The sequence below is a fragment of the Cannabis sativa genome, chromosome 4 (genome assembly GCF_029168945.1).
Source record: "Cannabis sativa cultivar Pink pepper isolate KNU-18-1 chromosome 4, ASM2916894v1, whole genome shotgun sequence".
In the NCBI taxonomy this organism is placed as follows: Eukaryota; Viridiplantae; Streptophyta; class Magnoliopsida; order Rosales; family Cannabaceae; genus Cannabis; species Cannabis sativa.
In genome coordinates this window covers 60,801,169-60,826,660 of record NC_083604.1, presented here as the reverse complement: position 1 = coordinate 60,826,660, position 25,492 = coordinate 60,801,169, and the positions used below count along the sequence as shown (strand labels likewise).

The 25,492-nt window shown below is 29.9% G+C and overlaps 1 long non-coding RNA gene across 1 annotated transcript; it reads left to right on the top strand.

The window, feature by feature from the left end:
* Positions 1-19,581: 19,581 nt before the first annotated feature.
* On the top strand, positions 19,582-23,224 carry LOC115714829 (uncharacterized). The gene is made up of 3 exons (XR_004011128.2): positions 19,582-20,520; positions 22,047-22,091; positions 22,892-23,224. It is a non-coding gene; the product is annotated as an uncharacterized LOC115714829 (long non-coding RNA).
* Positions 23,225-25,492: the final 2,268 nt, after the last annotated feature.

Here is a 25,492-nt window from a genome sequence, read left to right as displayed (position 1 = left end):
TGATTTGTTAGTTAAGCCTACTTTTAGGTCAGGGTGATACGTACATTTTGGGAACACGGTAGTGCAATTGAGTGGGAGCGCTAGCATAAACATGGAATCTATAGCTTCTATCTGACAAATAGTAAGCAAAAGATGATCTCCTTCGAGCTTGACCAAACGAACATAAATGGTGGAGTACTCATTTCACATAAGCTGAAATATCATTTATACGGGGTCAAGTGTTTTAAGGATAAAATACATAGTAGGGTGTAAAGGTAATCTAATCCCTTTACAGTGTAGATCATTCATATAGAGGATCATTGATCACATTAGGATTATAACAATGGATAACTAATGATGCCTCTATATGGTGGAACATATAGAACTTTCTATATACTGAGAGTGAAATTCTAAGTTCTATGCGTGGATTCAACGAAGAATTAATAAGTTAGTGAATTTTAGTAATAAATTCTTGATCTACTTATTTGAAGCTCGGTTATATAGACCCATGGTCCCCAAACTAGTTGAGATAATATTGCTTGTAAGACTCATATAATTGATTTTGATTAATCAATTATAATTCTCAATTTAGACTATGTCTATTTGTGAAATTTTCACTAAGTAAGGGCGAAATTCTAAAGAAAGAGTTTTAGGGGCATATTTGTTAATAATGATACTTTGTATGGTTCAATTAATAAATATGATAAATGACAATATTATTTAATAATTATTTATAGTTATGAAATAGTTAGAATTGGCATTTAAATGGTTGAATTAGAAAATTGGCGTTTTTGAGAAAATCAGATGCAGAAAAGATAAAACTCAAAATTGCAAAAAGTGAGGCCCAAATCCACTATGCATGGCCGGCCACTTTTGTAGGCAATTTAAACTGATATTTTCATTATTTTAATGCCAAATAATTCAAACCTAACCCTAGTGGAATGCTATAAATAGATAGTGAAGGCTTCAGGAAAATTACACTTCTGATTCAGAAAAACCTGAGCCTTCTCTCTCCCTATCTGGCCGACCATTCCCTCTCTCCTTCTTCCCTCTTAAATTTCGAAATTCTTAGTGTATGAGTAGTGCCCACACACAGCAAGTGATACCTCAACCATAGTGAGGAAGATCGTGAAGAAAGACTTTCAGCAAAAGGAGTTTTAGCATCAAAGATTCAGAGAAAGAGATCCTGGTTCAGATATTGATAATGCTCTGCTAAAGATAGGAATCAAGGGCTAGATATCTGAACGGAAGGAGTCATATTATTCCGCTGCACCCAATGTAAGGTTTACTAAACTTTATATGTGTTTATTTCATCGTTTTAGAAAGTTCATATTTAGGGTGTTAATCAACATACTTGTGAGTAGATCTAAGATCCTGGTAAAATAATTTCCAACAAGGAGGAGGCGGCCGAGGTGAGGCAGGCGATCCAACAGTAGGGGTGTGAATATCAATGGCCAGGCCAGGGTTAGTCTTCTTAACCTTACCAGGAGGAGCCATGGGAGGGGTGGTAGAAGGCGAACCCTCTTTCTCCTGGTAGGTTGTTTGTCGCAACAGGCTGGCCATATCTGCAAAACACACAAAAATTATTAGTAACATGTAATAACATGCAAACTAATGAAAAAATGCAATAAGCAAGACAAATAGCGATCATCACCAAGAGAGTCACACTCCCTAATTGGCCTTTTCTTAGCAGACCCGGGCATAGTGCTTTTCGCTATGGCTGTCTGTGCCAGCGTCGAAGGTTCCAAGGGTCGTGGGATTTCCTGCACTCCGCTAGAAGGAGTAACAACAAAGTTGAACCCAAAATCATCTAACGCCCGGGGGGGATGTTAGAATGTTTAGATCCTTCTTATAGCAGGCAGTTGGGCTAATGTAAGAGCTCTCTCGTACATGGCAAAAGTGGGGGAAGGCTTCTCGAATTGGTCCACCATTTGGAATTTGGTGTATTTAGTCCCAATGTCCTTCACAAAAAAATAGAGAGTTTTAAAATCATGTTCCTTCGACGACTTCTCCATACCATGAAGGAATTTAACATTCTTGTGTGTATGCTGAAATGTGTAATATCCCGACCGATACTCACTGTTGTTCGGTCTCAGATCGAAGAGATAGTGTACCTCATGGCCTGTTGGCCACTTCCATCTCATTAACTTATATAAAACAAATATGCCAGTCAGGACTCGTATGGCCAAGGGAGAAAACTGCCCCGGACTAAGGCCAAAATAATCAGCCACGTCTTTGAAAAAATTATGAAGGGGGAGTGCCCCCCATAAGTGATATGGCGACGGGACCATGCACACAGCCCCTCCCCAGGATCATGCGCCAACTGATTCGGGGAGGGGAGTACTAACTGGCAATCCTTGCCATTCACAGTCAACTCCTCCACATATTGGAGTTGGGTCTCGGTGAGACTGCTAGAAGGGGCCACAAAGCGGGTCTGCTTGGTTTTGCAGCGGGAAGTGCGAACTTCCTTAATCACTTTAAGGGCGAAATCACTGATTTTGAGAGTGGCTGGTTGGGAACCCTTGGTTGGTTCTTTCTCTTTGGCGGCTTTGTAAAGGGTATTCTTGGCTTCCTCTTCCACCCACTTCTCAAACTCTTTGACTATCTCCTCCATGGCTCCATCGTCAAAATCAGTCTCAACATCGTCACATACCCTCCGTTTAGTAATGACCTCCGCCATATGGGAACTGTCAGAAGAGCTAACCCGACTCTTCTTTTTAGTGCGAGCCATAGCGTTCAACATGGCAGGTAGTTTTGCGGTGGTTATAGCAGTCTCAGCCAAGGGAAGCCCCCATGACATGCCAATGGGCACCCCTACTGGAATATTGACCTCACCAAAAGGAAGAGTGTATGTCCACTCTCGGGGCAGATAAGATCGTATCCCTTTTTCAAGCTCCCAAATATGCCTGTTGTATGCTTCACCACCTATTCTCTCTCGGTAGAGGTGGTCGGGCGTCTCTGACACACTACTAAGCCCCTCGTCCCCAGACGAGTTGTGTGGGGGCAACGCTAGACAATCTTCAAACAAAAGTTGAAGAAGGTCCTCGTCTACTCGGTGTTCACCCCCCAATAATCGCTATAACGCATCTGCAAAAAGGAAAAAGGGAGAAGGTGAATACACCGAGTAATGCTAGTAAGCTATGTTGGAAATTATTTTACCAGGATCTTAGATCTACTCACAAGTATGTTGTTTAAACATCCTAAATATGAACTTTCTAAAACGATAAAATAAACACATATAAAGTTAAGAAAACCTTACATTGATGCAGCGGAATTAATGTCTCCTTCCACTCAGATCTCTAACCCTTGAATCCTTTCTGTAGCAGAGTATAATCAAGATTTGAGCCCGAATGTCCTTCTTCTTCAAGTTTGATCCTTCACAGTCTTCCAATCTATGATTGAGTTACTGCTTGCTGTGTGTGGGCACTTACTCTTTCACTAGGGTCACGAAAAAGATGAAGGGAAAAAAGAGAGGGATTTCGGCCAGGTATAGAAAGTGGGGAAGGCTCAGTTTTTCTGAAGAGAGAGATTTCTGTTAGAAAAGGTTATTGAAAACTTGTAATTTGACTGAGCCATCACTTTCTATTTATAGGCAACTACTAGGTTTAGGTTAGGAATTATTTGGCATTAAAATAATGAAAATATTAATTTGAAAAACTAACTTAAGTGGCCTGCCATGGTGTAGTATTGGGCCTCACTTAATTTTGCAGTTTTACCAAATTTTATCTCTATTTTCTCAAAAACGCCAATTTTCCAATTCTAACCTTTTAAATGCCAAAACTAATTATTTAATAACTAAAATAGATTATTAAATAATATTGTCATTTAATTTAATTATTAATTAGACATATAAAGTCCATTAATAAATAAATAAACCTAGAAACTCTTTTCTTTACAATTTCACCCCTGCTTAGTGAAAATTCATGAAATTAGACATAGTCTAACTTTAGAATTATAATTGATCAATCACGAATCAATTAATGAGTCTTACAAGCAGAATGTTCTCAACTAGAATGGGGACCATGGATCTATATGCTGAGCTTCCAATAAGTGAACCAAATTTACCAAGTAAATTCCTACTTATTAATTCTTCGTTGAATCCACTCTTAGAACTTAGAATTGCACTCTCAGACTTATATAGAGCATATTGTATGTTCCACGATATCAATATACTATCTCATTTAACCATTGTTATAATCTTATTGTGATTTAAAGATCCTCTATATAGATGATCTACATCGAGATGGGATTTCTTTACCGTTCTCACCCCTCAATGTATTTTGCCCCTTAAAACACTTAGCTACCTGTAAATGGTGTTTAATGATCTAATAATTAGTTAGTTAAACAAGAGCTCATCCATTTACTTCTATTTGCTAAGCTCGAAGGGAATCATCACTTGACTTCTATACACCAGTAGAAGCTATAGATTCCATATTTATGTTCAGCACTCCCACTCAATCATACTATCATGTTCCCAAAATATACGTATCACCCTGACCCAAAAGTAGGCTTAACTAATAAATCAAAGAACATGAATAGCACTCCTGAGTTGAGCCTAAGCATATCAGGATTTAGATTCTTTTAATCTTAAGATCAACTACTGATATTGACTTGAAAAGATATGTATAACGGTAAGTTTGTAATATCTTAACTTAGTTGCAATATCGGTCCAGTCCAATGTATACTCCATACATTCGAAACTAGTATACTTTACTAATGTCATGGAAAGAACATAACACTTACTCCAAGTGTAAGTACACATCATCGTTGATTATCACATTAGTGTAAATCCAATAACACTGATGAAACAGGGACCAAAACTTTTGATTCATATGATCACAATCACATTCCACTGTGTTGACGATACTGTAATTGTGAATAAACATATGATCTGGATTTAACTGATTTTGTGTGTGAACATAATAAACATATTTAAACCATTAGCATTTAAAATTCATGCAAACATCAATCACTTCAAATTTCTTATATTGATAACTAATCAGATTGTAAAGAGTTTTATTTAGGGCATAAAACCCAACAAACTCTCACTTGCACTAATATAAAACAAACTGTGCAAATAGGTCAATCTGATGTCTTGATCTTCAGATCAAGTGTAGTATATTTGAATCCACCCAAACTTCTGGAAACTAGCTCATAAATACACTTATGAAACTTCCTTTACTATATGCTTTACTCATCAAGGGATACTGAAATCTTTACTGTTTTAAAAGTACATCTGAATAAACAGAAGACATATCTCTCATATTTTAAAATATGTAATTGAGATAATACAGTGTAGACTTTTCTTCAGTGATATAACTTTCTGGTATTTTCGAATAGACCAAGTTATAGTTCTTCTCTGGTAGAGCTTGAATTATTATACAATAATTCCTCCACCCCCAAAGTAAGCACCATCTTATAGAAATCGAAATTAGATGGTGAGATACAAAGACAACTGATACACAGTTCCTTAATATCTGACATATAGATCACTTTCATAAATCTTTCTTGAATATCTTCTAATGTTCCTTATTTGATTACATCTCAGATAGCTCCCACTCAATAGGAGATTCTGGTTAAATAATACTTTTAACCTCTGATTGTTTAGAGAGTTACCTAGTTGTGACTTTCGTATTAGTCTGAGACTTTAAGTCAAGACTAAGTCATCAACATAGCAGACTAGTATTTGAAGTGAAAAATACATGCCAGAGATAAAGTAATCAAAATTAAGATACCATCAAATTTTATGAGGATTAAGAATTCTTGGTTCAAGTCATTCGAATGGACTGAACTAGAGTTCTTTATCTTATTCTCATAATTCTGATAAGCTATACCTATCCATGTGAATGGTTAGATTTGCTTTTCAGTAGTGTTCTTAAGTACCTATCACAATTATCAACCTAATGAAGATGGGTATAGAACTTTAATTTCTCCCACTCAATTAAGGTAGTGTGAAACTTTAACAAAGAACTATCAAAGGTATCAAACTTTTACTTACCACAGTAAAAACGAAATGGAACATACAATCAAGATCAAGAATTTATATTGACAATAGCTGACTCATTATATTACTTCCATGTTTAAACAAGATATGTGTTTCATAGGGAATTGTGGAATATACTCCACCCCTAAGTATATACATATAGGGTACTATGGATAACCTCCACCCCTAAGTATATAGAGATTATGATCCACCCCTAAAGGTTGTAAAGATCATGATTCTCATAGTGTGATAGAGTTTATGTGGAGTTGTATACTATCCAGAGTTCATTAGATATAAAAGATCGTTGAAATGCATAGTTTTCTTAACTTTTCTCCACCCCTATCAGATCATAAGATCCTTTTATTAAACAAATTCTTAATAATTGTATGAGAATTAACAATTATTGATAAACATAGAAATAATTTCTAGTGTTTATATAATATAACTCGATGAAGAGTTGAAAATATTATAGAATTTGCATCAATAATAAAAACACTTACACATGCAAACATACAAATATAATGTGGTAATAATTGATGAAGATAAAATTAAATGAAGCTCAATCTCATAAATTGCAATGGTGATTTCCAAAATAAATTTTTTTTTAATAATAAAATAAAAAATGTATTGCAACAATATGAGAAAAACAGGGATAAATATCCCTAACTAAAATTTGAAATCCAAATTGTCTTAAACTAAAACAATTAATTCAAATTGAAGAGCTTCATCTTCATCTGGACGATTTCACCCTTTGGTCCAGCTTTCTGATCCAACTCAATTGAGTTCAAGTAGCTGGGCCTATAAGAAGAAGAAAACAAATAAACAAAGTTTAGTCCAGAATCATAAATCCAATTGGATAATAATTCACTAAAACTCTTAAAGTTTATAAATGGAAATACCTTGTTTCTTTGCAAGAAGTTTAGGACACTGGGGTTTCCAATGACCTTTCTCATTGCAGTAGAAACACTTTCCTTTAAGTGTAGCATCACCGGAAGGAGCAGCCTTTTTATTGGCCTTTGTTCGCTTCTTGGTGTTGTGCCACTTCCTCTTCGATTTGGGCTTTGAAGCAGAGACAACATTTGCTTCAGGTTTTATCGTCCCATTACCATTCCCAGGATTGTGAGGTTTACTCCCTTTCTTCTTGGGTCCTCCAATCAAATTTTCATAAGTTTGAAGGTCATTGACTAATTCATGAAAGTCAATTTCCTTCTTATTCATGACATAATTTAATGTATATGGTAGAAATGCTGGAGTCAGGCTATTCAAGATAAGACTAACTTGAGTAGCACTGTCCATTTCAGCACCATGATCCTGGGCTTCTTGGAAATAACAGGACATGAGGAGAACATGGTCACGCACGTTTTGATGAGGTTCCATCCGTGCATTAATGTACTTCTTAGTCGCGTCAAAGCGTGACTGAAGTGATGCCTTACCGAATAGCTCATTTAACTTCGTCATAACTTCAGCCGCCTTCTCAGTTTTAGAAAATCGAGTTTTGAGGGTGTCAACCATGCTAGAAAGCATAAAGTATAGAGCTTTGTCATTTGCTTTCGCCAACGCTCATACTTTTCTTTTCACAGCTTTGGATGCATTGTCCCTGTGCACTTCGGGTGACTCGCTCGCTTAAAACAAACAAGACACTTTCTCCTATGAGAGCAATATTAATGTTCTCATTCCATTTATTAAAGTTAGATCCATTCAGCTTGTTTTCAGTCAACAGTGATAACATGGGATTCATTTTGATAATACAGGATACTACAAAATAATAGAAATCAATAAATAGAAATTAATAATGGTCTAACACAAAATCAATTCAGAAATTATAAGCACATAGCAAGTAGGAATGATATGAGAAAATACTTAAAAATTCAATCCTAAATAATTTCTAAGGTTTTCAACAAACTGATATCAGTGTCCCGTTTAGGCGAGAGTCAAAGCTACCATTTATTGAATAGAGTTGTCAGCTCATCTAAAATGTTAAACATTCTAGCAACCTTTTATTCGATCAAGATTGGAATCCAGCGTTGTCCCGTTTAGGCGAGAGTCAAGGCTATTCTATCTCATGAGTTTCTACCATTGTTTCGCAATTTGCAAGTCAAATATGGTCGCCACCATTAGGGTGATCTATACCATATAAAACACTTACAAACCACTTATCATGCGAGATTAAACGGTGCGAAATTGCTAATGAACGTTCCTCCATTAGGGAGGATTACTCACTAAAACAAACGCGGTGTAAAACCCACAATGGAGATCGAATATCTTAATAATAATAAAGCTCATTATTTAAAATGTATTTTCTTTATTATTCTAATAAATAAATTCTCATTAAATTCGAAATTAAGAATTAAAATTCAAAAATAAGAATTTAATATAATATTTATAAAATTATATTTAGATGGTGATTGAAATAAAATTAATTATTTCCATCTTAGTAATAATCTTAAATATAAATATTAAGGAAATTAATTTAAGTTGAATTAAATTAAATAATTAGCAACTTAAAAATTTCCTTTGAGAATATATTTATTGAGTTCGAAAATTTAAAGTATATAAAAATACAATTTTCGAAAATAATAAAATTAGAAAAGAAATACTTCAAGCAAAAATATCACCTATCTAGATTTTCTTTTGACTAGTTAATTCAATTTCTAATAATATATATATTTTAAATTCATTTATTTTAAATTAATCAATTAAATGAAAAAATCATTGATTGTAGTTGGTCCAAGAATTAATTAAAATAAATAATTAATTTACAACTCAATCTATTTTTCAAAATAAAAAAAATTCAAAAATATTGCATAAATAAAATGCAAATTTCGAAATTGATTAATAAAATAAAGGAAAATATATATATTGAAAATTATTTAAATTTAAGTTGAAAAAATAAATTTCAACCTAAAAATAATTTTCTATTTAATTAAGTGTCATGAAAAATCAATAAATATTTAAGTATCATGATGAAAATCAACTTAGATATTTAGATTTTTCAAGTTAATTAAATGTATTAAATTCAAGAAATAAATAATTAAGTGTAGAGAAGGCTTAATTATTAATTTTTATTTAATACTAGGAAAAATATACTTAATAAAATTGTACCAAAATTAATTATTTAAATAATTAATTTCACAAAGTATAATTTTCCTATTTAAATATTAGAAATAATAAGTAGTCTAGAAATTACTATCTAGAAAATATCTTATTTGACTAAGTATCTTTTCAAAAATTTGAAAAATATCTAATTTAAGTTAGATAGAAAAAATCTAAAACTTAAATAATTTCAAATTTAGATTTAATTAAATATCAAAAATTAAGTTGTAACCACTTAATTTGAAGATATCCCTTTAAAGTTAATATTTGAAAAGATATTAACCAAAAAATATCTAAAATATTCCATTTTAAGTTAATATTTGAAAAGATATTAACTTAAAAAATATCTTAAGAATCTTTAATAACTAATGCCTAGGATTCCTCAACTTGATTTAAAATTTAAATAAAATATTCAAATTTAAGTTAGATAAGAAAAAATCAGTTGATACAACTAATTTATAACTTAAATAGGAATATTTAATTAAATAAGCTCCAGAAAGAATCTTAGTTAGTTAAAATTCTATATTTAATTAAATACAAGAAAAATACAAATAGTTTGTCTAGAAATAATATCTAAACTAAGAGTGTTTTTCTTAAAATTAACTTTAAAATATTAAAATGAAAATAAATTTTCATATATTTTAAAAGTTAATTATGTTGCTAATTCAATTTTATTAGGTCAAACTAATATAATTAACCTAGTACAGTTATTCAAATCAGGCAAATGGGCCTTCACAATTGGGGTAGTTCATGTGAGGGGGTGCTGGGTTCAGTATGTCGTACCCACTTCTATGGCTCCCAACTCTCACACGAGGCCCAAAAGAGAGGAATTTAACCTTAAAATAAATAACTGTTATTAATTGAATAGGTCCATTAACTAAATGGACCTAAATAAAATCTATCATGGTGTGACATTTTATTTAGCAACAACCTATATGCATTTATATAATAAAATAAACACATAGGCTCACACATGCACACTTTGGATGGATCCTATCATGTTGCTAGGTCATACACAGATGAAAGAAGATTGTAAAATTTACCTGTTACAAATTATTAACTTGACCAAAGGAGCCATCAGATCATTAGATCTGGCAAAAAGTAACCATGGCTATTTGCAATCAAGTAATAATAGGTTTTTAAAAACTTACATACAAGCCAAAACCATATACTCCTGCAACAAGGTTAGCTGGATAATTGGAAGTAGAATTTATTTAATTTTAAATAAATAATTTCGAAAAAATAATTAAATAAATAATTTTTTTTTAATTTTCGAAAAAAAATAAAAAAAATATTTTAATTTCGGAAATAAAAAACATTTAAATTTCGAAAATAAAAAAAAAAATTAAAATTAAACCTACTTTTTGAAAAATTAGGTTTCAACCAACCTAAATATCATTTCAAAATTTGCTAACTACTTTTAAAAATTAAATGTTATTTTAAAAATAAAAATTAGAAAAGATAAATGAAATATCTTTTCAGATTTTAAATTTAATTTAAATAAATAAAATAACAAAATTTAAAAGTTAGTAAAATATCTAACATCTATTTAAAATTACATGATTATAAATATCTTATTTTAAATTTAAATAAGGTCAAAATATCTAAAAAAGATTTGATTTAAAAAAAAATATTTATAAAATCTGACCTTAAATTTAAAAATAAGATAAGATATAATCAAATTTAAAAATAAGATAGATTTTTAAGCAAGAAGATAGATACTAATTCTATTCAAATTCAAATTACACTAATATCTTGAATTAAAATTTAAAAAATATTAAATTAATTCAAAATGATAATTGGAATTGAATTAGGAATATTAATAGTATATATACAAAACTATACAAAAAAACGGAAGTTAATTCCATGAAAAAGCATGAAAAATCGAAGAAAAACGAAAAAATTGTGAACTGTACGGACAGTTCTGCGATCGGAGGAAAATATCAGCACAGCCCCGATTTTTTCAAATCTTCAAAAAATCATAACTAATTCAAATAAAATCCAAATTAAGTTCCGTAAAAGGCTAACTTGCTTAATTTTTTCCATACTATCCAATAAAAATAATTCCAGAGATAAAATCGCAATTATTTTTCACGAAAATTTTACAAACATCAATCAATCATCAAATAACACTCAATACAACATGATACCATCCAAAGAACATACAAACAATCGTTTTAAAGTCCAAATTTCATGTAAATAAATCAATTACCATGGCTCTGAGGCCAGTTGTTGGAAATTATTTTACCAGGATCTTAGATCTACTCACATGTATGTTGTTTAAACATCCTAAATATGAACTTTCTAAAACGATAAAATAAACACATATAAAGTTAAGAAAACCTTACATTGATGCAGCGGAATTAATGTCTCCTTCCACTCAGATCTCTAACCCTTGAATCCTTTCTGTAGCAGAGTATAATCAAGATTTGAGCCCGAATGTCCTTCTTCTTCAAGTTTGATCCTTCACAAGCTTTTCCAATCTATGATTGAGTTACCGCTTCTTTGTGTGTGGGCACTTACTCTTTCACTAGGGTCACGAAAAAGATGAAGGGAAAAGAGAGAGGGATTTCGGCCAGGTATAGAAAGTGGGGAAGGCTCAGTTTTTCTGAAGAGAGAGATTTCTGTCAGAAAAGGTTATTGAAAACTTGTAATTTGACTGAGCCATCACTTTCTATTTATAGGCAACTACTAGGTTTAGGTTAGGAATTATTTGGCATTAAAATAATGAAAATATTAATTTGAAAAACTAACTTAAGTGGCCGGCCATGGTGTAGTATTTGGCCTCACTTAATTTTGCAGTTTTACCAAATTTTATCTCTATTTTCTCAAAAACGCCAATTTTCCAATTCTAACCTTTTAAATGCCAAAACTAATTATTTAATAACTAAAATAGATTATTAAATAATATTGTCATTTAATTTAATTATTAATTAGACATATAAAGTCCATTAATAAATAAATAAACCTAGAAACTCTTTTCTTTACAATTTCACCCCTGCTTAGTGAAAATTCATGAAATTAGACATAGTCTAACTTTAGAATTATAATTGATCAATCACGAATCAATTAATGAGTCTTACAAGCAGAATGTTCTCAACTAGAATGGGGACCATGGATCTATATGCTGAGCTTCCAATAAGTGAACCAAATTTACCAAGTAAATTCCTACTTATTAATTCTTCGTTGAATCCACTCTTAGAACTTAGAATTGCACTCTCAGACTTATATAGAGCATATTGTATGTTCCACGATATCAATATACTATCTCATTTAACCATTGTTATAATCTTATTGTGATTTAAAGATCCTCTATATAGATGATCTACATCGAGATGGGATTTCTTTACCGTTCTCACCCCTCAATGTATTTTGCCCCTTAAAACACTTAGCTACCTGTAAATGGTGTTTAATGATCTAATAATTAGTTAGTTAAACAAGAGCTCATCCATTTACTTCTATTTGCTAAGCTCGAAGGGAATCATCACTTGACTTCTATACACCAGTAGAAGCTATAGATTCCATATTTATGTTCAGCACTCCCACTCAATCATACTATCATGTTCCCAAAATATACGTATCAACATGAATAGCACTCCTGAGTTGAGCCTAAGCATATCAGGATTTAGATTCTTTTAATCTTAAGATCAACTACTGATATTGACTTGAAAAGATATGTATAACGGTAAGTTTGTAATATCTTAACTTAGTTGCAATATCGGTCCAGTCCAATGTATACTCCATACATTCGAAACTAGTATACTTTACTAATGTCCTGGAAAGAACATAACACTTACTCCAAGTGTAAGTACACATCATCGTTGATTATCACATTAGTGTAAATCCAATAACACTGATGAAACAGGGACAAAAACTTTTGATTCATATGATCACAATCACATTCCACTGTGTTGACGATACTGTAATTGTGAATAAACATATGATCTGGATTTAACTGATTTTGTGTGTGAACATAATAAACATATTTAAACCATTAGCATGTAAAATTCATGCAAACATCAATCACTTCAAATTTCTTATATTGATAACTAATCAGATTGTAAAGAGTTTTATTTAGGGCATAAAACCCAACAAGCTATCCATGATGGACTCACCTACTAGTACAAAAATAAAAGGAGAAGAGAAGATATGCACAACAAAAATTTACAGCGAGACAATCATCTAAGCAACTAAATGAAGGGAGCAACAATGACCATTACAACGCTTAATATTCTTACTAAGTGTAAAAAGTAAAAACAACAATTGGCTCCAAATTGCAAAATTACACCACGGTCGTCCCAAGGCATCACCCCCTATGGATAGTCTCAGGGTGTACCACCCCGACCTCCCATGGGATGGTCTCGAGGTGTGTCACCCCAGCCTCTGCTTGGAGTTGATGCCCAAAAAAAAAATGGTCTCGGGGTATATCACCCCAACCCCCGCATGTAGCAGGGTATCATCCCAGCCTTCATGGGGTGATTAGGGGGTAACACCCCAACTTCGGGGTATAAGGGTGTCTCGGAGTACCCCCCGCCCCTTCGACTCACAAAGGGGTGACTCGGGATATACTAAAAACAAAATTATTTTAGTATAAGCATAGAAACGGGTTTACTAGGGGGTACCCCGATTCTCTAGCCGCGGGGTGAACTATAACCCCTACATATTTGAAGCAAACACATATGTTCAAGACTACTAGTAAAAACGCTCATGGTACTCAAATATGTACAAGAAAGATACTCCAAAAGTTACATTCAACTTGGCTATGTCATGACTCGCATAATTGTTTAAGTCATCACACACATAACCATATAGAACCCAATGTGGAACCTACGGGTAAGGCTTGATGTAGTTCCTTCCCCACCTGTGAGATCTATCTATGGGTGGTAGCAATATTCCATCATTTATCCAAGCTAAGAAGCCATAATTAGCTATGGATAATTTTATCTAAAAATAACGCTTGACTTTTAAATCAAGCAAGAAGGATCGGCAATGGCACCTAGTCTCGGTATGTCACCCCGACATCTAAGGAAGCCAAATCAATTGGCTGCCCCTACCTCCAAGAAGGGTGGCTCGGGGTACCACCTCGACCCCCCAAAGGGGTATCTTGGGGGGGCGGCCAAGAACAAAAAAAAAAAAAAGTCCAAGATCAATGTTCACCACCACAAACACATTTTTATCAATTTGATGAAAATCAAAGATGAAAAAATGGAGGGAAATTGAAACTTTTCATGTTCATGGTGTTCTTCAATATTCAAGAACACCACCAACCTAAAAGTTTCAAATTTCCTTATTTTTCATCAAATTGAACCAAATCAAAGCCAAAAATACATTGCCCATCACCTATACTACAAAACCCAAGCCTCGAACAATCGCATTATATCAAGAAATCCAAGAATCCCAATCAAGCATGTCAAATTCGGCCATAGCAAGAAAACCAAGAAAAAGTTTCAAAAATGTCACCAAAAACATGATTTCAATGTGAAAAATAATTATGGAGGAGTTAGAAATTTACCCATAGTAAAGAAATGTTCCACCAAGTGTCCAAGAATCACTTCAAAGCTTCAAAATCTCCTCCAATGGTGAGAAGATGCCCAACCCCAAAAATGAAGAGCAAAAATGAAGAAGATGGTTTTTTTTTGAAATGTGAAGGTTTGTCATCTTTTTTCTCTTACATAGGGAATTTTATTTTTGCAAAAAGAGGGCCTTTTAACCCAAAATTTCTATTATAACCCTCCACTACCATTGAGGGCTAATGAGCAATTTTTATATTTTTGTTGGTCATTTCTTTGTAAATGGTTATATTTCTTTGAAATTTATTTATTCTCTTGTAATTTATTTTTCTTGGGAAATTATTATTGGGCTATATTGTAAAATGTGAAAAGTAGTGACTGAGAATTATTTATTTGATTTTTTTTCCTAAAAAAAAAAGGAAAAAAGGAAAAAAAAATTATTTTAGTATAGGCATAGTATTTTTGGTGCCGCTGTGCCAAGCCGTCAACAACAGAAGTAAGACCCGAACAACACAAGAAAGTTTCTACCGTATGGTCATACTGCTCGAAACTTGGGGGGCAAATGTTTACCCAAATTTTGACGACGATGACGTGTCAAGAATAGCACCACGTGGCACAAAAATACCGAGACTAAATTAATGAAGAAGGAGTAAAGTCATGACTGTTGAGATGCCCCCTTAATTTGGGTGGTTGTTCTTCTCCCCCAAATAAAAAACTTGGGTTTTGGGTTTAAGGGGGGGGGTCTCCCCAACTTGGGTTTAAGGCCCCCCCCCCCCCCAACTTGGGTTTAAGGGGGGGACCGCCCCGCCTAACTTGGATTTAAGGGGGGACCCCCCTAACTCGGGTTTAAGGGGGACCCCCCCCCCCTCTCTCAAGTTGAATCTTGAGGGGGGTCACCTAACTATGATGCTGGTCATCCCCCCTCATCGAGAGTCTCGGGGGTGTTACCCCCAAGTATGGGCTTAATCCTCAGAGGTGGTTGACGACCATGTCACACCCATAAGCGACCCTTGTCATCAGTGACTCCTTCAAATGTTCAAATCCCGCGAAAGGCTCAAAGACAGTTGTCAACCCACGAAAATAGCGGGATATTATCCTAAATATCAGACTCCAACCGCCTCCAAAAATAAAGGAGACGGTTGAGATAGCTCCGCGTTGGTCGCGTCTCCTGAAGCGAGAAGCACCAACCCCCTCCCCTATATAAGGGGTCACCCATGACCTGGGAAGGGGATCCGCAATCTGAAACACTTCGAAAAATAAAGATTTCTCATTCTTTGCAATCAAGAGCCTGTTCTTGACTATTGCAACTCGGATTAATAAAACTCAAGGGGAGTAGGCTATTACCGACATCCGGGGCCGAACCTCTTTAAATTTCGGTGTCTTTTATTTAGTTTTATTACGAATTCCGGTGTGATTAATTGCATTTATTATTGTGATTTTGGTTTAAATCTCATTTATTACGACTCCGCGTCGGTTGGCTAAAAATCCAGTCAACATATACATTATGTATATAATCATGAAATAGATCATGTGAACCATGCAACATAAAATGTTATTTCTGATCTTTATTAGTAAATCTGATTATGGGTTTTGTTTAGGGCACAAAACCCAACATATGCATCTCATTCCTTCAGATAAAATTCAAAGCCTTCTTCCTAACCTTAGCCCGAAACCTCTCTTCCTCTCTTCTAAACTGAGCCTATATTGAATGAGTGAGTGCCCACACTCATCAAGTAGTACTCAATCATAGTGTGTAAGGCTATGAAGAATCCGAATTCAAGAGAAGGAGATTCAGGCTGAGATCTTAGTGATACTCTACTACAGAAAGGATACAAGGGTTAGAGATCTAAGCGAAAGGAGACATTATATTCCGCTGCAACCATTGTAAGGTTTCTTATACTTTATATGTGTTTATTTCATATCATTTTAGAAGTTCATATTTAGGATGTTAAATAACATACTTGTTAGTAAATCTAAGATCCTGGTAAAATAATTCCAACAGGTACCCCCTTAAGAGCATTCTGAGCTTTTAGCCTTCTATTAGGAACATACATGATTTTGCTTTGTAGACATACTGCCAAATAGTAAACCACATCACATAGTTTTTCTATTCCGATTGCACCATTGTATTTGTAGACCCAAATAAATGGTGAATACAAAGTCTTGTCCCGTTCTGAACAATATTGAAGATATTTACGAAAATGCCACGCTGTACAAACTAAGCATCAACATGCCACCAGCATGCACCATCACTTGGCTAACTTGTGGGCATCACTTAGCTTATAACGTGCCATCTTGGCACGCACGTTACACTAATCATAGATATGGAATCTATAGCTTCTATAAATACATAGAAGTGAAACGATGATTTCCTTAGAGCTTGGCTAAATGAGTTTAAATGGTGGAGTACTCATTTCAGTAATTATATTAGTTTAGTGAAATATCCTTTACAAGTAGCTAAGCGTTTTAAGGATAAAATACATTGAAGGGTAAAACGGTAAAATTATCCCTACTCGATGTAAATAATTAATAGGGGATCATTGATTATTTGGATTGAAATAATGGATAATTTATAGCGTATCTATACTTGGTATAGAGCGTTTTATATAATTAGGAGTGCAACTCTGAATCTATAGTGGAGTTAGGAAAAATTAATAAGATAAAAAATTTACTCGGTAAATTCTAAAACTACTTATTGGGAGCTTGATTATATAGGTGCATGGTTCACACACTAGTTGAGATAATATTATCTTGTAGACTCAATTAATTGATTTTATTAATCAAATAGAATGTTGAATAAGACTATGTCTTATTTATGAGTTTTACTAAGCAAGGGCTTCTTTGAGAAGAAAAAAAAATTAGGATTTGTTTGTTAATTAAAAGACTTTGAAAGGTCTAATTAATAAAAAAGTTAAATGATAATTTTATTTGATATTTAATTTTAATTATTAAATAAATAGAATTGGCATTTATAGATTTAGAATTGAAGATGGCATTTGAGGAAAGAAAGATAAGTTTTAATAAAATGGCAAAATTGAAACCCATTAGGCTCATGAGGAATTAAGCTAAGGAGGTTTAAATAAAGCCAATTTTATCTTTTTTTAGGGAAATTTACATGATATACTAACTTTTGTCATTTTTTTTACAAAAATACTGCCAGGCGATATTTTTTACTTTTTTATTGTGTTTTTTTATAAGTTTCATACTGCAGTATACTGTGTTAAGTTTTCACTGGTGTTCTACTGGTATTTTTTAGTTGATCTACTGTTGTTTTGAGTTGTTCTGTATTGTGTTCTACTAGTGTTTTATAAAAATACAGTATTTTTGAAAAAATTTCCGTGTGACAGTATTTTTGTAAAAGTTAACCCAAATTCTAATATTTTTGTAAGTTTTCCTTTTTTTATTCTATTTTAATTCAAAACCTAACCCTAATAGCTATCATATAAATAGAATAATGTAGCTCTTATTTTCATAACAATAATTTACTCTCTTTGTCAGATAAATAGAAGATAAACAGAGCTATCTCTAATTTCAAATTCTATTCTTTTTCTTCTCAAAAATTTCAAATCCTATAGTGAATGAGTGATAGCCCACACAATTTAAGGCAATGCTCAAGATAGTGTGGAAGATTGTATAGTCACTTGTCACTTGAAGGAGAAACCAAGTTCATATCTTGATCATACCCTGCAACAGAAATGACCAAGGGTTAGAGATCTGAACGGAAGGAGTCATATTATTCTGCAAGTTTTTTTAATAACTTTATGTGTTTAATTTATTATTTTAGGAAATTCATATTTAGCATATTAGATTATAGAACTATAATTAAACCTACATATTAGCAAATCAAGATCCTAGTAAAATATTTCTAATAATTGGCCTCAGAGTAATGTTAATAATTTATTTTCATGAAATAAGATATTTGGTTGATTTGTATGTGTTCATATGTTGGTTTATGTGATTTTGATGATTGATTATGATATTACAATTTTTTTTTTTATGAAAAATAATTTAATTTTCGATTTGATATTATTTTATTTGGATAGTTGGTTAAAAATTAAGCAAATTATCTTTTTATAGAACTTAATTTCAATTAAAAATGAAAAAACTATGATATTTTGAAGTTTTGAAAAAAAAAAATTAGTTAAGGTTTCCCCTCATGCACACGCGGAATGAATGATGCCCTAGCATCAAGCTCAGACAAAACTCATTTTCACAAGCATGTCCGAGTTTTCTTGGACGGATGCTGTCTGAACGAGCCTCGTGCGCCCGAAATGAGGCTACTAGCAGCCTTGTCGCTCGACCAAGTCCCATATGAGCGCGCGTGGACAGAATGCAATGCATCTGTCCGATTTTCACCATATTTTTATTTTTTTCAAAATTTTGTCATTTCTTTTTCATGGAATTAAATTTTGAAAGTTTGGTAGATTTTTGTGTAGATTTTAATTTTTAAAATTTAAAAACTAATTATCAGTATAAATTAATTATTATTAATTTAATTAATTTTAAATATTAGAAGACTTTGAATTTAAAAATTGATATTTTCTACAAATTTGCAAGTATCGTTTTTTTTTTAAAAATTTGATTATTTATTATTTTATTTTAATTATAAGGTCAGATATTTTATATTTTATTTAATTAATTAATTTATATGAAATGACCTTATTTGACGTTAAAATATTAATATAATTTAAAAATAATCTAGATATATTTAAAATCTAACCATATATTTATTAATTTTTTTAAAATTTTGGTTATTTTATATATTTTATTAAATTAAATTATGAAATTAGAAACATAGTAATTATTTACTATTTTATCTTGTTAGATATATATTTTATTAAATATTCTTTTAAAATAACATAAATTTTGAATAGTTAGTTGATTTTTTTTTAAAAAAAAATATTTAGAGTTGTTATAACCATAATTTTTGAAATTTGAGGACTTATTTAATTTAATATAAAATTAAATTAAATCATATAACCAACTATCCTAACTTATTATATGTTTGTTTATTTATTTAATTGTTTATTTAAATCTTGTTTAATTAACCTATTATTTATTTTATTTAAATGATTATGATTAACTTGTTGATGGATTCAATAATCCAAATTAATCACAGTTAATTGTCAATAAACTAAATAAATAATTTGTAACGGGTAATTGTATAATCTTCTTTCATTAGTATCATAAACTTAGTAACATGATAGGTCTCAGCCAAATTAGTGTATATATGTGAGCCTACGTATGTTATTGAGCTTAGATGCATATAGGAGTCCATTTAAATTTAAAAATTCAAATAGACTAGGTTGCTAATAATAAAAATATCACATTGATAATTTTATTTAAGTCCAATTAGTATTGGACTTATTCAATTAATGACAATTATTTATTTAAGTGAAAATTATACCAGATATGAAATTCTATAAAAAAAAAGTTTCATAAATATGGTATTTTTAACTTTACCACCCTTATATGGCATTTGTTCAAGTTTAAATTTTTTTATGGTATTTCAGTTGCCACCTTTTTTGTAAATTTAATTTTTAAATCTTATATTTTAAGATTGTGTATTCAACCCAATTTCTTAAGGGGTAAATTAATAATTTTAAATCTTTTTTTCAATTCGATTCTTATGTTTTTTTAGAAAAAGTAATTTTTAAGATTAAAATAGGAGTTATCTTTTATAGTCCGCATGTAAAAGTACCTCTATTTCTCCTTCACTATTTTTATTGTTCTCTTAGTTGATATAGCTTCAGGTATAATATTTGCATCCCCATTTTAGGATTTTTTTTTATCTCTCTTATTTTTCTCTACATTTCTCTTCTATATACGCCTCCTTCATCTTCTTTTTTCTCTTATTTTTTGTTCTTCTTCTTGCTTGGTCTCGACACTATTCTGAGGTCATCAATTGCAAGCCATTCCATTTTGGATTGTGTTCTAGTTTTAAGGTGCTGTAAGGTGCGTGTCTCTTTATTACTATTATTTTTTGTATTGTTCATCTTTTTTTAATAGCTAAGATGGATAGTTGGTTTTGTGGTATTTGTAGCTAGTTGAGGGTTAGTTGATTGATGATTTTGTTTGAACCTTTTTTGTTTTTTGGTGATGGTATGAGTTCTTTTCTTGTATATAAATATATATATGTATATTATTGCATTTAGTTTTTTTTACAAAAAAAAAAAATTAATGTTATAAGAGAGAGAGGAATCATGTAATGGAAAGAGGACTTACAATATTTTTTTGATTGCTTTAAATTTGATCTTTATATGTAACATCTTACTAAGAACCCATACGAATATATGATTTGATTATTTTGTGGGCTTATAAAGTCTTTTAGTGTTTCAGTTCATATGCTTGACGAGTTTGAGAATGGGTATAACCGCGTAGTGAGATTAAAAAATCATGTTAATGTGTGATAGGGTGGTGATGTTGGGGACCAGCATCGATTTAGAATATACTACTATAATGAATCTCAAGCTTGTTTGGCCCAATAATAAAGAAACAGCTAAACAGTTGGAGTTAAAAGATAAGAAGATAGTGACAGAAATTGTGTGGGTGTATTTTGTTTAGCATATAAGAATCTGTTCTTACTAAATATGTAAATATTGGGGTTAACGTTGATCAACTAAAATTATTATAGTACACATTAAGAAATGAGCATGGCGAACTAGAGCATGTATTGTGTTGTATTTTTGTAGAAACTAGTTTTAAAGTTATCGTTTTGATTAATTACGTTATGGCGTTTGATAAAACTAGTTTCAATGCTTTATTTTGATTTATTATTTTAATAAAATGTCTTTTTTTTTTTTCAAAATTAAGTTGGTACTATAGTATGCTTGTTTACCATAATCTTTTATTACTTTTTCCATAGAATTTTATGAAAAGAATTCTATCAATTTAAGTGTGGGTTTGATAATTTGAAACTACATGATAAAAACTTTTATATTGTTTCAAGTAACTAGTTATTATGTGTTTGTTTTTAATTTATTTATTTCATGAAAATAGTTTCTTCTTGTTTGATTTTTAATTAGTTTTTGAATGTAACTCCTTTCTGCAATTTAATTTTACAAGTCATTTGTTAAGAATTCATATGTAGGATATGTATTTTTTTAAGTAACTGGTTTTTGTTGACATAACTAATTAATTCAAAATTACTTTGCATAACCAATTTTTCTATGTTAGATATTTAATTGGTTGTTTACTTTGTGGAAAAAATAAATAGTTTTTATGTCTCAAAATTTTAATTGATTTTTTAAGTAATTAGTTTTTTAATTTAATTTGATATATTATTGGATAATTAGATTTTATGTCTCAATTTTTGTTTCCTTTTTATTTTATTGAATAACTAATTTTTATGTCTTAATTATTTTTACTATTTAGGTTTCTTTAGGTAATTCGTTGATGTGTGTGATAGGTTTTTTGGTTGATGTGTTTAATAGTTGGTTTGTTGTTTTATGTAACAGTTTTAATTTTTTTTGTTATTTCAGGAAACTGGTTTCACAAGGTTCATAAGTTCAAAACTAGTTTCACAGGTGAGTTCTGTGATGGGGTTGCTCCATTTTATAATGTTATTGCATATTTTTTATTTTAAGTTTCTTTTTATTATTTTGTTTCTAAGTTCGAAATTAGTTTTCACACTAATATTTTGTTTTTAGATTATTGTTGTGAATTGTGTATTTTTTCAATTATATTTGTGAGTATTTTTTTTTCATTTGATTAACTGATGAAACTAGTTTCTATTATTTTTATTATAATCATTTATGTTTTATTTTCATAATCTTCACTGTTATTGTGTGACGAAACTAGTTTTTGTTTAGTTTCATAATGTTCATTGTGGTTGTATGACGAAACTAGTTTCGACTTATTTTTTTAGTTTTTGTTGAGGTGGAATCTAATACCTCTAGTAAAAATGCAATGGAAGATGTTGCTAAATATTTCAAGCGCTGACTTTGAGAAGAAACGTCCTCCATATTAAGAAGAAGAAAAAAAGTAATTTCAAGTATGTTTATTTTTTTCTAATTTATCTTCGCATAGTTTTATATGTTTATTTGCATAAAAGTGTTTTTTAGGTGTCTTATATCAGTTCAATTTCTTAGTTGTTTATTTATAGTTTTTAAAATTGGTTTTTTTTAATAGGAAGCTAGTTTTTTTAGGTGTTTTATTTATGTTCAATTTCTTTGTTAGTTATCCTAAATAACTGGTTTCTGTGTATAAATATTAGGTTTTTTAAATGTAGTTGAGTTTTAAGTTTTTTTATAGTTATTTTAAGAAACTGGTTTCATTGTTCAAAATTTTAATCAGCTAATAAATGTATTCGACTTCTGTGAGATAGATTTTAACGTCTAACTCCGGTGGCAACTCTAGCATCAAACTCCAGTAACGGCGATAACTCCGATGACTTTGCAGTGATTTTTTTTGGTGACGATGCCACTTTTGACAACTTTTTGAGAACCATCAGCAACTCCAGTGACTTTTTTTCACCGTTAACAAATTCTGACAACTTTTTCGACACGACAGTAACTCTAACGACTGTGTTGGTGGTCAAGTCTTAGAGCTTCTAAGAAGCATGTCAAATTTATGAGTTTTCGTCAAGGAATCAGTTTTTTGATTATATAGAATTAATTGACTTATTCATTTATTTTTTTAATAAAATTATTTGGGCTTTTTTCATAAATGTACAACAAAAACAACATAATTACAAAAAATGTGCAAAAAAATTATTTTAAAAGCTTATACATTTTGAAAACTTATTACATGAAACCATACATGTTAATCATTAAATAATAAAGTATATATGTTTATTAAAACTCCAAATAAACAATTTTGTAAAATTAATTAAACAGTTTATAAAAATAAACAAATTAAATATTTTTTTATTAAAAGATAAATGTTTATTATCTATTTTAGTATGAATTATTATAATTTAATAAAAAAATTTTAAATAAAATACAATATCAAAATTATAAACACTAATGTATATAAATATAAATCAATACTTAAAATTACTAAAAATAAACATGACACATAGAGTGATATAATAAACATATATGAATATTATTATTTTGTTCATTAAATTAGTATGTTTAATAGATAGAAAACAAAATAAACATATATATACAAAGTATTTTATATTATTAGTATGTTTATTATAATTGTAAACATAAAAATAGACATAGCTAATTTATACTATACTAAAATAAGTGTATTTTTTTTTTCTATTGTTTCTATATATAAATTATTTTTTAATGGGTTAGTGAACAAATTTTCTATTGAAATATAATTCTTACATGAAAAAATAAATAAACAAACATAATTTTATAAACTCCAAAAATTATTTAATTAGAAAAAATAAACATAACACAATAAACAAAGAAAAAGATAAAGATAAACAATTTTTTTTTATATATATATTATTTATTTTTTTTAAAAAAAATACTAGAAAATAAACATAACACACATAGAGTGATATAATAAACGTATGTGAATATTAGTATTTTGTTTATTAAATTAGTATGTTTAATTAATAGAAAATAAAATAAACACATATATAAAATATTTTATATTATTGGTATGTTTATTATAATTGTAAACATAAAAATAAATATAGCTAATATTACCATATATATAATAATCAATAATTATTACTATATATATTATAAAAAAAAATTGAAAAAAAGTTTTTAGTTATATATAAAAATGTATGAGAAAATGATAATAAATTTTTTTGCACATATTTTGTAATTAATTAAAATAATGTATACAAAATTGTAAAATGCCCAAATTATTTTACTATTACTTCATTTTCTCTAAAAAAATTTCAGCTCACATCATTTTTTTATTCTAGTATTTTATTTTTTAAAAAAGAAAAGAAAAAAGAAATGTAGTTTTCAAGAGAAGAAAAAAAAAAACCTTCTGTTTCTATAAAAAAAATTCAATTGACAGTATTTTTTTTGTTCCAGTATTTTACTTTTTAAACAGAAAAGAAGAAGAAAGAAACACAATTTTATATTTTTTTTATGGCATTTCTCCTTATATATAATAATATTTTTCTATATTGTTAAGTTTTTTAAGAAAAAATGCTATATTTTGTACACTTAAGTTTTTATGCCATATATATCAAAATTTATATTTTTTCCCATATTAAATAGCCCTTTATTTAAAGGTGAAATTCTTCTCTTTAGGACCTTGTGTGAGAGTTAGGGGTCCATAGTAGTGGTTACGATATACTGAATCCAACCCTCCTTCACATGAACTACCTCCACTGTGCCCATTTATCTTATTTAAATAATTGTATTAGGTTAATTATATTAGTTTAACCTAATTAAAATTTATTAGGAACATAATTAATTTTAAAATATATGAAATTAATTTTTCATTAGATTATTTTAAAATTAATTTAAGAAAAATACACTTAGTTTAATGAAATAAATTAAAGATAATTAATTTTTAGAAAACTAATTTGCATTTTCTGATATTTAATTCAATAAGAAAGTAAATAATTAAGTTGATTTATTCTAGATACTTAATTAATTTGATTTTCTTAAAAAAAATATTTTGAAGTTGAACTTTAATTTAATAATTTTAAACCAACTTAAATTAGAATATTTTTAAAATATAAATTAATAATTAAGTTAATTTATTGAAGATACTTAATTTATTAATTTTATTTTAATATATTTAATCAAATAAGAAAATTATGTTTAAGTTAAAAATTTAATTATTTTAGAACAACTTAAATTAGAATATTTTCAAGATATTTATTTTATTATATTTTAATTATTAATTTCAAAATATATTTTTATAAGTATTAGAATTTGGAAATTTATTTATCAATTTAATTAAAGCTGAAAATTAATTTTAAATCAACTTAAATTAAGTAATTTTTATTACTAATTAATTAAAATAAATAATAAATTAAAAATACAATTTTTTT